This window comes from Physella acuta, unplaced genomic scaffold (genome assembly GCF_028476545.2).
Source record: "Physella acuta isolate Inbredline_101_S28 unplaced genomic scaffold, ASM2847654v3 ptg000567l, whole genome shotgun sequence".
Classification (NCBI taxonomy): Eukaryota; Metazoa; Mollusca; class Gastropoda; family Physidae; genus Physella; species Physella acuta.
This window is the reverse complement of record NW_026732086.1, coordinates 569,570-580,176: the sequence shown is the minus strand read 5'-3', so window position 1 is coordinate 580,176 and position 10,607 is coordinate 569,570.

The window sequence follows — 10,607 nt, the reverse complement described above, 5'->3', positions numbered from 1 at the left end:
GACAGGTAAGGTAGAGGCCAGCAAGACAGGTAAGGTAGAGGTCAGCAAGACAGGTAAGGTAGCGGAGAGGTCAGCAAGACAGGCAAGGTAGATGTCAGCAAGACAGGTAAGGTAGAGGAGAGGTCAGCAAGACATGTAAAGTAGAGGTCAGCAAGACAGGTAAGGTAGAGGATAGGTCAGCAAGACAGGTAAGGTAGAGGTCAGCAAGACAGGAAAGGTAGTGGAGAGGTCAGCAAGACAGGTAAGGTAGAGGAGAGGTCGGCAAGACAGGTAAGGTAGAGGAGAGGTCAGCAAGACAGGTAAGGTAGAGGAGAGGTCAGCAAGACAGGTAAGGTAGAGGAGAGGTCAGCAAGACAGGTAAGGTAGAGGAGAGGTCAGCAAGACAGGTAAGGTAGAGGAGAGGTCAGCAAGACAGGTAAAGTAGAGGAGAGGTCAGCAAGACAGATAAGGTAGAGGAGAGGTCAGCAAGACAGGTAAGCTAGAGGAGAGGTCAGCAAGACAGGTAAGGTAGAAGAGAGGTCAACAAGACCGTTAGGGTAGAGGAGAGGTCAGCAAGACAGGTAAGGTAGAGGAGAGGTCAGCAAGACAGGTAGAGGAGAGGTCAGCAAGACAGGTAAGGTAGAGAAGAGGTCAGCAAGACAGGTAAGGTAGAGGAGAGGTCAGCAAGACAGGTAAGGTAGAGGAGGAGAGGTCAGCAAGACAGGTAAGGTAGAGGAGAGGTCAGCAAGACAGGTAAGTTAGAGGAGAGGTCAGCAAGACAGGTAAGGTAGAGGAGAGGTCAGCAAGACAGGTAAGGTAGAGGAGAGGTCAGCAAGACAGGTAAGGTAGAGGAGAGGTCAGCAAGACAGGTAAGGTAGAGGAGAGGTCAGCAAGACAGGTAAGGTAGAGGAGGAGAGGTCAGCAAGACAGGTAAGGTAGAGGAGAGGTCAGCAAGACAGGTAAGGTAAAGGAGAGGTCAGCAAGACAGGTAAGGTAGAGGAGGAAAGGTCAGCAAGACAGGTAAGGTAGAGGAGAGGTCAGCAAGACAGGTAAGGTAGAGGAAAGGTCAGCAAGACAGGTAAGGTAGAGGAGAGGTCAGCAAGACAGGTAAGGTAGAGGAGGAGAGGTCAGCAAGACAGGTAAGGTAGAGGAGAGGTCAGCAAGACAGGTAAGGTAGAGGAGAGGTCAGCAAGACAGGTAAGGTAGAGGAGGAGAGGTCAGCAAGACAGGTAAGGTAGAGGAGAGGTCAGCAAGACAGGTAAGGTAGAGGAGAGGTCAGCAAGACAGGTAAGGTAGAGGAGAGGTCAGCAAGACAGGTAAGGTAGAGGAGGAGAGGTCAGCAAGACAGGTAAGGTAGAGGAGAGGTCAGCAAGACAGGTAAGGTAGAGGAGAGGTCAGCAAGACAGGTAAGGTAGAGGAGAGGTCAGCAAGACAGGTAAGGTAGAGGAGAGGTCAGCAAGACAGGTAAGGTAGAGGAGGAGAGGTCAGCAAGACAGGTAAGGTAGAGGAGAGGTCAGCAAGACAGGTAAGGTAGAGGAGAGGTCAGCAAGACAGGTAAGGTAGAGGAGAGGTCAGCAAGACAGGTAAGGTAGAGGAGGAGAGGTCAGCAAGACAGGTAAGGTAGAGGAGAGGTCAGCAAGACAGGTAAGGTAGAGGAGAGGTCAGCAAGACAGGTAAGGTAGAGGAGAGGTCAGCAAGACAGGTAAGGTAGAGGAGAGGTCAGCAAGACTGGTAAGGTAGAGGAGAGGTCAGCAAGACAGGTAAGGTAGAGGAGAGGTCAGCAAGACAGGTAAGGAAGAGGTCAGCAAGACAGGTAAGGTAGAGGTCAGCAAGACAGGTAAGGTAGCGGAGAGGTCAGCAAGACAGGCAAGGTAGATGTCAGCAAGACAGGTAAGGTAGAGGAGAGGTCAGCAAGACATGTAAAGTAGAGGTCAGCAAGACAGGTAAGGTAGAGGATAGGTCAGCAAGACAGGTAAGGTAGAGGTCAGCAAGACAGGAAAGGTAGTGGAGAGGTCAGCAAGACAGGTAAGGTAGAGGAGAGGTCAGCAAGACAGGTAAGGTAGAGGAGAGGTCAGCAAGACAGGTAAGGTAGAGGAGAGGTCAGCAAGACAGGTAAGGTAGAGGAGAGGTCAGCAAGACAGGTAAGGTAGAGGAGAGGTCAACAAGACAGGTAGGCTAGAGGAGAGGTCGGCAAGACAGGTAAGGTAGAGGAGAGGTCAGCAAGACAGGTAAGGTAGAGGTCAGCAAGACAGGTAAGGTAGAGGAGAGGTCAGCAAGACAGTTAAGGTAGAGGAGAGGTCAGCGAGACAGGTAGAGGAGAGGTCAGCAAGACAGGTAAGGTAGAGGAGAGGTCAGCAAGACAGGTAAGGTAGAGGAGAGGTCAGCAAGACAGGTAAGGTAGAGGAGAGGTCAGCAAGACAGGTAAGGTAGAGGAGAGGTCAGCAAGACAGGTAAGGTAGAGGAGAGGTCAGCAAGACAGGTAAGGTAGAGGAGAGGTCAGCAAGACAGGTAAGGTAGAGGAGAGGTCAGCGAGACAGGTAGAGGAGAGGTCAGCAAGACAGGTAAAGGAGAGGTCAGCAAGACAGGTAAGGTAATGGAGGTCAGTAAGACAGGTAAGGTAGAGGAGAGGTCAGCCATACAGGTAAGGTAGAGGAGAGGTCAGCAAGACATGTAAGGTAGAGGAGAGGTCAGCAAGACAGGTAAGGTAGAGGTCAGCAAGACAGGTAGAGGAGAGGTCAGCAAGACAGGTAAGGTAGAGGAGAGGTCAGCCATACAGGTAAGGTAGAGGAGAGGTCAGCAAGACAGGTAAGGTAGAGGAGAGGTCAGCAAGACAGGCAAGGTAGAGGAGAGGTCAGTAAGACAGGTAAGGTAGAGGTCAGCAAGACAGGTAGAGGAGAGGTCAGCAAGACAGGTAAAGGAGAGGTCAGCAAGACAGGTAAAGGAGAGGTCAGCAAGACAGGTAAAGGAGAGGTCAGCAAGACGGGTAAGGTAGAGGAGAGGTCAGCAACACAGGTAAGGTAGAGGAGAGGTCAGCAAGACAGGTAAGGTAGAGGTCAGCAAGACAGGTAAGGTAGAGGAGAGGTCAGCAACACAGGTAAGGTAGAGGAGAGGTCAGCAAGACAGGTAAGGTAGAGGAGAGGTCAGCAAGACAGGTAAGGTAGAGGAGAGGTCAGCTAGACAGGTAAGGTAGAGGAGAGGTCAGCTAGACAGGTAAGGTAGAGGTCAGCAAGACAGGTAGAGGAGAGGTCAGCAAGACAGGTAGAGGAGAGGTCAGCTAGACAGGTAAGGTAGAGGACAGCAAGACGGGTAAGGTAGAGGAGAGGTCAGCAAGACAGGTAAGGTAGAGGAGAGGTCAGCAAGACAGGTAAGGTAGAGGAGAGGTCAGCAAGACAGGTAAGGTAGAGGAGAGGTCAGCAAGACAGGTAAGGTAGAGGAGAGGTCAGCAAGACAGGTAAAGTAGAGGAGAGGTCAGCAAGACAGATAAGGTAGAGGAGAGGTCAGCAAGACAGGTAAGCTAGAGGAGAGGTCAGCAAGACAGGTAAGGTAGAAGAGAGGTCAACAAGACCGTTAGGGTAGAGGAGAGGTCAGCAAGACAGGTAAGGTAGAGGAGAGGTCAGCAAGACAGGTAGAGGAGAGGTCAGCAAGACAGGTAAGGTAGAGAAGAGGTCAGCAAGACAGGTAAGGTAGAGGAGAGGTCAGCAAGACAGGTAAGGTAGAGGAGGAGAGGTCAGCAAGACAGGTAAGGTAGAGGAGAGGTCAGCAAGACAGGTAAGTTAGAGGAGAGGTCAGCAAGACAGGTAAGGTAGAGGAGAGGTCAGCAAGACAGGTAAGGTAGAGGAGAGGTCAGCAAGACAGGTAAGGTAGAGGAGAGGTCAGCAAGACAGGTAAGGTAGAGGAGAGGTCAGCAAGACAGGTAAGGTAGAGGAGGAGAGGTCAGCAAGACAGGTAAGGTAGAGGAGAGGTCAGCAAGACAGGTAAGGTAAAGGAGAGGTCAGCAAGACAGGTAAGGTAGAGGAGGAAAGGTCAGCAAGACAGGTAAGGTAGAGGAGAGGTCAGCAAGACAGGTAAGGTAGAGGAAAGGTCAGCAAGACAGGTAAGGTAGAGGAGAGGTCAGCAAGACAGGTAAGGTAGAGGAGGAGAGGTCAGCAAGACAGGTAAGGTAGAGGAGAGGTCAGCAAGACAGGTAAGGTAGAGGAGAGGTCAGCAAGACAGGTAAGGTAGAGGAGGAGAGGTCAGCAAGACAGGTAAGGTAGAGGAGAGGTCAGCAAGACAGGTAAGGTAGAGGAGAGGTCAGCAAGACAGGTAAGGTAGAGGAGAGGTCAGCAAGACAGGTAAGGTAGAGGAGGAGAGGTCAGCAAGACAGGTAAGGTAGAGGAGAGGTCAGCAAGACAGGTAAGGTAGAGGAGAGGTCAGCAAGACAGGTAAGGTAGAGGAGAGGTCAGCAAGACAGGTAAGGTAGAGGAGAGGTCAGCAAGACAGGTAAGGTAGAGGAGGAGAGGTCAGCAAGACAGGTAAGGTAGAGGAGAGGTCAGCAAGACAGGTAAGGTAGAGGAGAGGTCAGCAAGACAGGTAAGGTAGAGGAGAGGTCAGCAAGACAGGTAAGGTAGAGGAGGAGAGGTCAGCAAGACAGGTAAGGTAGAGGAGAGGTCAGCAAGACAGGTAAGGTAGAGGAGAGGTCAGCAAGACAGGTAAGGTAGAGGAGAGGTCAGCAAGACAGGTAAGGTAGAGGAGAGGTCAGCAAGACTGGTAAGGTAGAGGAGAGGTCAGCAAGACAGGTAAGGTAGAGGAGAGGTCAGCAAGACAGGTAAGGTAGAGGATAGGTCAGCAAGACAGGTAAGGAAGAGGTCAGCAAGACAGGTAAGGTAGAGGTCAGCAAGACAGGTAAGGTAGCGGAGAGGTCAGCAAGACAGGCAAGGTAGATGTCAGCAAGACAGGTAAGGTAGAGGAGAGGTCAGCAAGACATGTAAAGTAGAGGTCAGCAAGACAGGTAAGGTAGAGGATAGGTCAGCAAGACAGGTAAGGTAGAGGTCAGCAAGACAGGAAAGGTAGTGGAGAGGTCAGCAAGACAGGTAAGGTAGAGGAGAGGTCAGCAAGACAGGTAAGGTAGAGGAGAGGTCAGCAAGACAGGTAAGGTAGAGGAGAGGTCAGCAAGACAGGTAAGGTAGAGGAGAGGTCAGCAAGACAGGTAAGGTAGAGGAGAGGTCAGCAAGACAGGTAGGCTAGAGGAGAGGTCAGCAAGACAGGTAAGGTAGAGGAGAGGTCAGCAAGACAGGTAAGGTAGAGGTCAGCAAGACAGGTAAGGTAGAGGAGAGGTCAGCAAGACAGTTAAGGTAGAGGAGAGGTCAGCGAGACAGGTAGAGGAGAGGTCAGCAAGACAGGTAAGGTAGAGGAGAGGTCAGCAAGACAGGTAAGGTAGAGGAGAGGTCAGCAAGACAGGTAAGGTAGAGGAGAGGTCAGCAAGACAGGTAAGGTAGAGGAGAGGTCAGCAAGACAGGTAAGGTAGAGGAGAGGTCAGCAAGACAGGTAAGGTAGAGGAGAGGTCAGCGAGACAGGTAGAGGAGAGGTCAGCAAGACAGGTAAAGGAGAGGTCAGCAAGACAGGTAAGGTAATGGAGGTCAGTAAGACAGGTAAGGTAGAGGAGAGGTCAGCCATACAGGTAAGGTAGAGGAGAGGTCAGCAAGACATGTAAGGTAGAGGAGAGGTCAGCAAGACAGGTAAGGTAGAGGTCAGCAAGACAGGTAGAGGAGAGGTCAGCAAGACAGGTAAGGTAGAGGAGAGGTCAGCCATACAGGTAAGGTAGAGGAGAGGTCAGCAAGACAGGTAAGGTAGAGGAGAGGTCAGCAAGACAGGCAAGGTAGAGGAGAGGTCAGTAAGACAGGTAAGGTAGAGGTCAGCAAGACAGGTAAAGGAGAGGTCAGCAAGACAGGTAAAGGAGAGGTCAGCAAGACAGGTAAAGGAGAGGTCAGCAAGACAGGTAAAGGAGAGGTCAGCAAGACGGGTAAGGTAGAGGAGAGGTCAGCAACACAGGTAAGGTAGAGGAGAGGTCAGCAAGACAGGTAAGGTAGAGGTCAGCAAGACAGGTAAGGTAGAGGAGAGGTCAGCAACACAGGTAAGGTAGAGGAGAGGTCAGCAAGACAGGTAAGGTAGAGGAGAGGTCAGCAAGACAGGTAAGGTAGAGGAGAGGTCAGCTAGACAGGTAAGGTAGAGGAGAGGTCAGCTAGACAGGTAAGGTAGAGGTCAGCAAGACAGGTAGAGGAGAGGTCAGCAAGACAGGTAGAGGAGAGGTCAGCTAGACAGGTAAGGTAGAGGACAGCAAGACGGGTAAGGTAGAGGAGAGGTCAGCAAGGCAGGTAAGGTAGAGGAGAGGTCAGCAACACAGGTAAGGTAGAGGTCAGCAAGACAGGTAAGGTAGAGGAGAGGTCAGCAAGGCAGGTAAGGTAGAGGAGAGGTCAGCAAGGCAGGTAAGGTAGAGGAGAGGTCAGCAAGGCAGGTAAGGTAGAGGAGAGGTCAGCAAGACAGGTAAGGTAGAGGAGAGGTCAGCAAGACAGGTAAGGTAGAGGTCAGCAAGACAGGTAAGGTAGAGGAGAGGTCAGCAAGACATGTAAGGTAGAGGAGAGGTCAGCTAGACAGGTAAGGTAGAGGTCAGCAAGACGGGTAAGGTAGAGGAGAGGTCAGCAACAGTGTTTCTTTCAGCCATTGGATCAGTCGTGGATCACTGACATCTATGTTTGAACTCAGCACTACCATAGTCCGTTTTGTACAAGAACCTTTAACTCACCAAACAACTACACGATGGTTTAATTCCACGTTAATAGGTGGTCACTGGTAACAATCTTGTAATTAGTTATCACAATTACAATCGTGTAGTAGGTTATTATTGATGTTATTATTGCATACAATATTACAATAAGTAATCATTGAATGCAACACTGTAGTAAGTTATCATTGATAACATTATGTTGAGTAATCACTGAATACAATACTGTAAGTTTCATCATAACAATTTTATATTAAGATCAGTGAAACAATGATTATTAATAACAATATTTTTTCAAGTAATCGTTGAATATAATACTAAAGTAAATTAACATTGATAACCATACCATAATAAATTACCATTTATAACTATAGCATAGTAAGTTACCATTGATAACAATTAGCACGTAAATTACTATTGATAGCAATACAATAAAATAGTAAATTACTATGGGTAACAATACCATAGTAAATTACCATTACTACCAATACCCACGTAAATTACCATTGATACCAATACCATAGTAAATTACCATTGATACCAATACCATAGTAAATTACCATTGATACCAGTACAGTAGGAAGTTACCTCAGATACTAGTCTTACTGTGAATTATGGTGACAGTAAAGTATTTCCCCACTAAGGAACTCGACTATTCTCCAAAGTTAATGGAAGGAAAAGAAATACTTCCATTTGAAACATTTCTTCCTTCTTTTCATCTCTATTTTTTCCCCTCATTCCTCACTCTCTCCTCTTCCTCCCTCCCTTATGATTAGAATTAAATATTAACAAAGCAATCTCAGGCCCAGCCCCTGGGGCGGTATCCCTTCCTCCCTTGGCCCTCCTCTTCCTCCGCTAAACGACAGGAGGAGACCCCGCCGTAATTTAGCGCAAGCTATTTAGTGTTGGGGCAGGTGACAGAGGGCGGGGGGTGGGGCGAGGGGGTTGGGGAGGGAGGGGAGGACGGCCCCCGGGCGAACCGAAGTTGATTTTGTTATGGGTTTGACCCGCTGTTTGAGGGACGCCTTTACCTTGTTTGCTGGGCCGGGGATTATCGACGACTATGAGGAAGAGGATGACGACGAGGGGGGAGGGATGAGGCTGACGTCACAGTTTAACCTCTTTGGTCGGCCCTGTACAACGACAGTGAGCAGAGCTAATCATTGCTCAGGTCATTCCATTTTCTTAATCAACTTCACATTTAATTAGCGGCCTTGAGATTTTAAGCAACTGTATTAAGATTTTAAATAAGCAATGAAAAAGCAAATCTGTATTTTTTTAAAGAATTAATCTAATAAAAACGGCAACAAATATTTTTCAAACCGGAAGTTAATAAAGTAAAAACAGAAAAAAATTAAATTTTCAATAAAATTGACTTTTTCAGAACACCATAAATTGTAAACATATAATCACCTACATACATATCTAGCATGCATTCCTAAATTGGTCTGAAGGCTATATTGTGTTGTTACTGCGTAACTTGATGCTTAGCCCTGTATATACGGGCCGGAAATATGGACCTTATTCAAAAGATCGTAGTTCATAAAATTGGTGAGATTATATAATTAACTGTAATTAAAATTGATCGTACTATGATCGAGTCGATCCAGGAATGAAAAGCTAGGTAGGGCACTTGCTAACCTTTCACAAGTTTGTGTTAAGCTTTGGTAGTTAGGTTTAAAGTGGTAGTTAGGTTTAAAATGGTAGTTAGGTTTAAAGTAGTAGTTAGGTTTAAAGTGGTAGTTAGGTTTAAAGTGGTAGGTTTAAAGTAGTAGGTTTAAAGTGGTAGGTTTAAAGTGGTAGGTTTAAAGTGGTAGGTTTAAAGTGGTAGGTTTAAAGTGGTAGGTTTAAAGTGGTAGGTTTAAAGTGGTAGGTTTAAAGTGGTAGGTTTAAAGTGGTAGGTTTAAAGTGGTAGGTTTAAAGGGATTAAGTTGAAGCCCTACCCCCAGTCATTAACGTTTGATTAGTGTTTGAGGACTTTGGATCGACTAATTACAATTACAATCAATCATTAGTAAGGTTTATTGTACAGGAAGAGGGTTGTGAATCTCCTTGGTAGTTTGTACTGGGCGGTCAGATGAAAGTAGACATAATTTCGTTTTACCTGTGGTAAATTGTGATTAGCAGTTGTGTGGGTCTTTATATGCTGATCTACGGTCTATGTTGGTAGGGGTGGGTTGACGGGAATTGTCGTTTCTTTATCATCTACAATACCGTTATGACCAATATGACCAATATGACCAATATGACCAATATGACCAATATGACCAATATTACCTATATGACCTTTTTGACCTATTCGACCACTATGTCCAATACAAGACCTCATGTCCATACGACCAATACGACCAATATGACAAATATGACCAATATGACCAATATGACCAATATGACCAATATGACCAATATGACCAAATGACAAATATGACCAATATGACCAATATGATTAACATGACCAATATGACCAACATGACCAATATGACGTATTTGACCACTATGTCCAATACAAGACCATATGTTCATACGACTAATATGACCAATATGACCAATATGACCAATATGACCAATATGACCAATATGACCAAATGACCAATATGACCAATATGACCTATTTGACCACTGTCCAATATAAGACCACATGTCCGTGCAACCAATATGACCAAATGACCACATGAAGGCATGACCATACTACCGTAAGATAACAAAAAATGAACACCGTTTAATAACATCGCAAAATTATAACATTATCACATAGCCGTATCTCTACATCACTAAATCCACACTCACTCACATCCTCCGGATCACAACAATCCCACATCTCCACATGGCCAAATCACCAAAAACCTCACAGCCCCACATCACCACACACCACATCGCCACAAATTCACAACCGCACATTCTCACATCACCACACATCAAATCACCACAACCTCACATTCCCACAACCTCACATCCCCACATTCTCACATCACCACACCTCTGTAGCCGACACCTTCTAATCCAGCCGTCTAAATCAACTTGGATCATCCAATCCGCTTTATCAAGGCTATTTCACTAACATTCCTAAAATAATACGAAAAACTTCCCAGTGCTTTCATCTCTTACCCTGAGACAATTGCTGTCTGTAGGACATTAACATAGTGTATTTTTTCAGTAACATCGTATGTTTAATTTTAACACGTGAAAATATATCGTTGAACTTAAAACTGATGAAACTGCAACACCTACACTACTTAATTGACTGTTTCAGTTATTGTCCTGCACCAATTAATTACAGACTGATTGGTTTCTTAATGAGTGTGTTACAGGCAGAATTGTGGTCTGGTAGAGGGTATGTTGGTAGGGGTGGGATGTGGAGGATCTTTAAATAACATTGAGGACACTCAGCTGAATTTGGTACTCGGACCTAACTGTCGAATCAGAGAATTAGGGCAGCCTGGTTTAGAAAAATATGTTTGTTTTTGGTGCCAGTTAGACACAATTAATGTAACGATCGTGTCCTATCAGGCTTGTTGACTTTTCACGTAATAGGACCATCCAATCAATGTTACTTTAGGAAATCAGACAACTTGATATTGCTTTTTTTGTGGTCTTTGGTTCATTACAGCTATACATTATACCGTGGGGGTTTGGGTTCAAGTCTTACACTGTTGTCTTGGTTTATTATAGCTATACATTATACTGTGGGGTTGGTTCATTACAGCTATATATTATACCGTGGGGGTTTGGGTTCAAATCTTACACTGTTGTCTTGGTTCATTACAGCTATATATTATACCGTGGGGGTTTGGGTTCAAATCTTACACTGCTGTCTTGGTTTATTACAGCTATACATTAGACCGTAGGGGGGGAGGGGTGTTGGGTTCAAGTC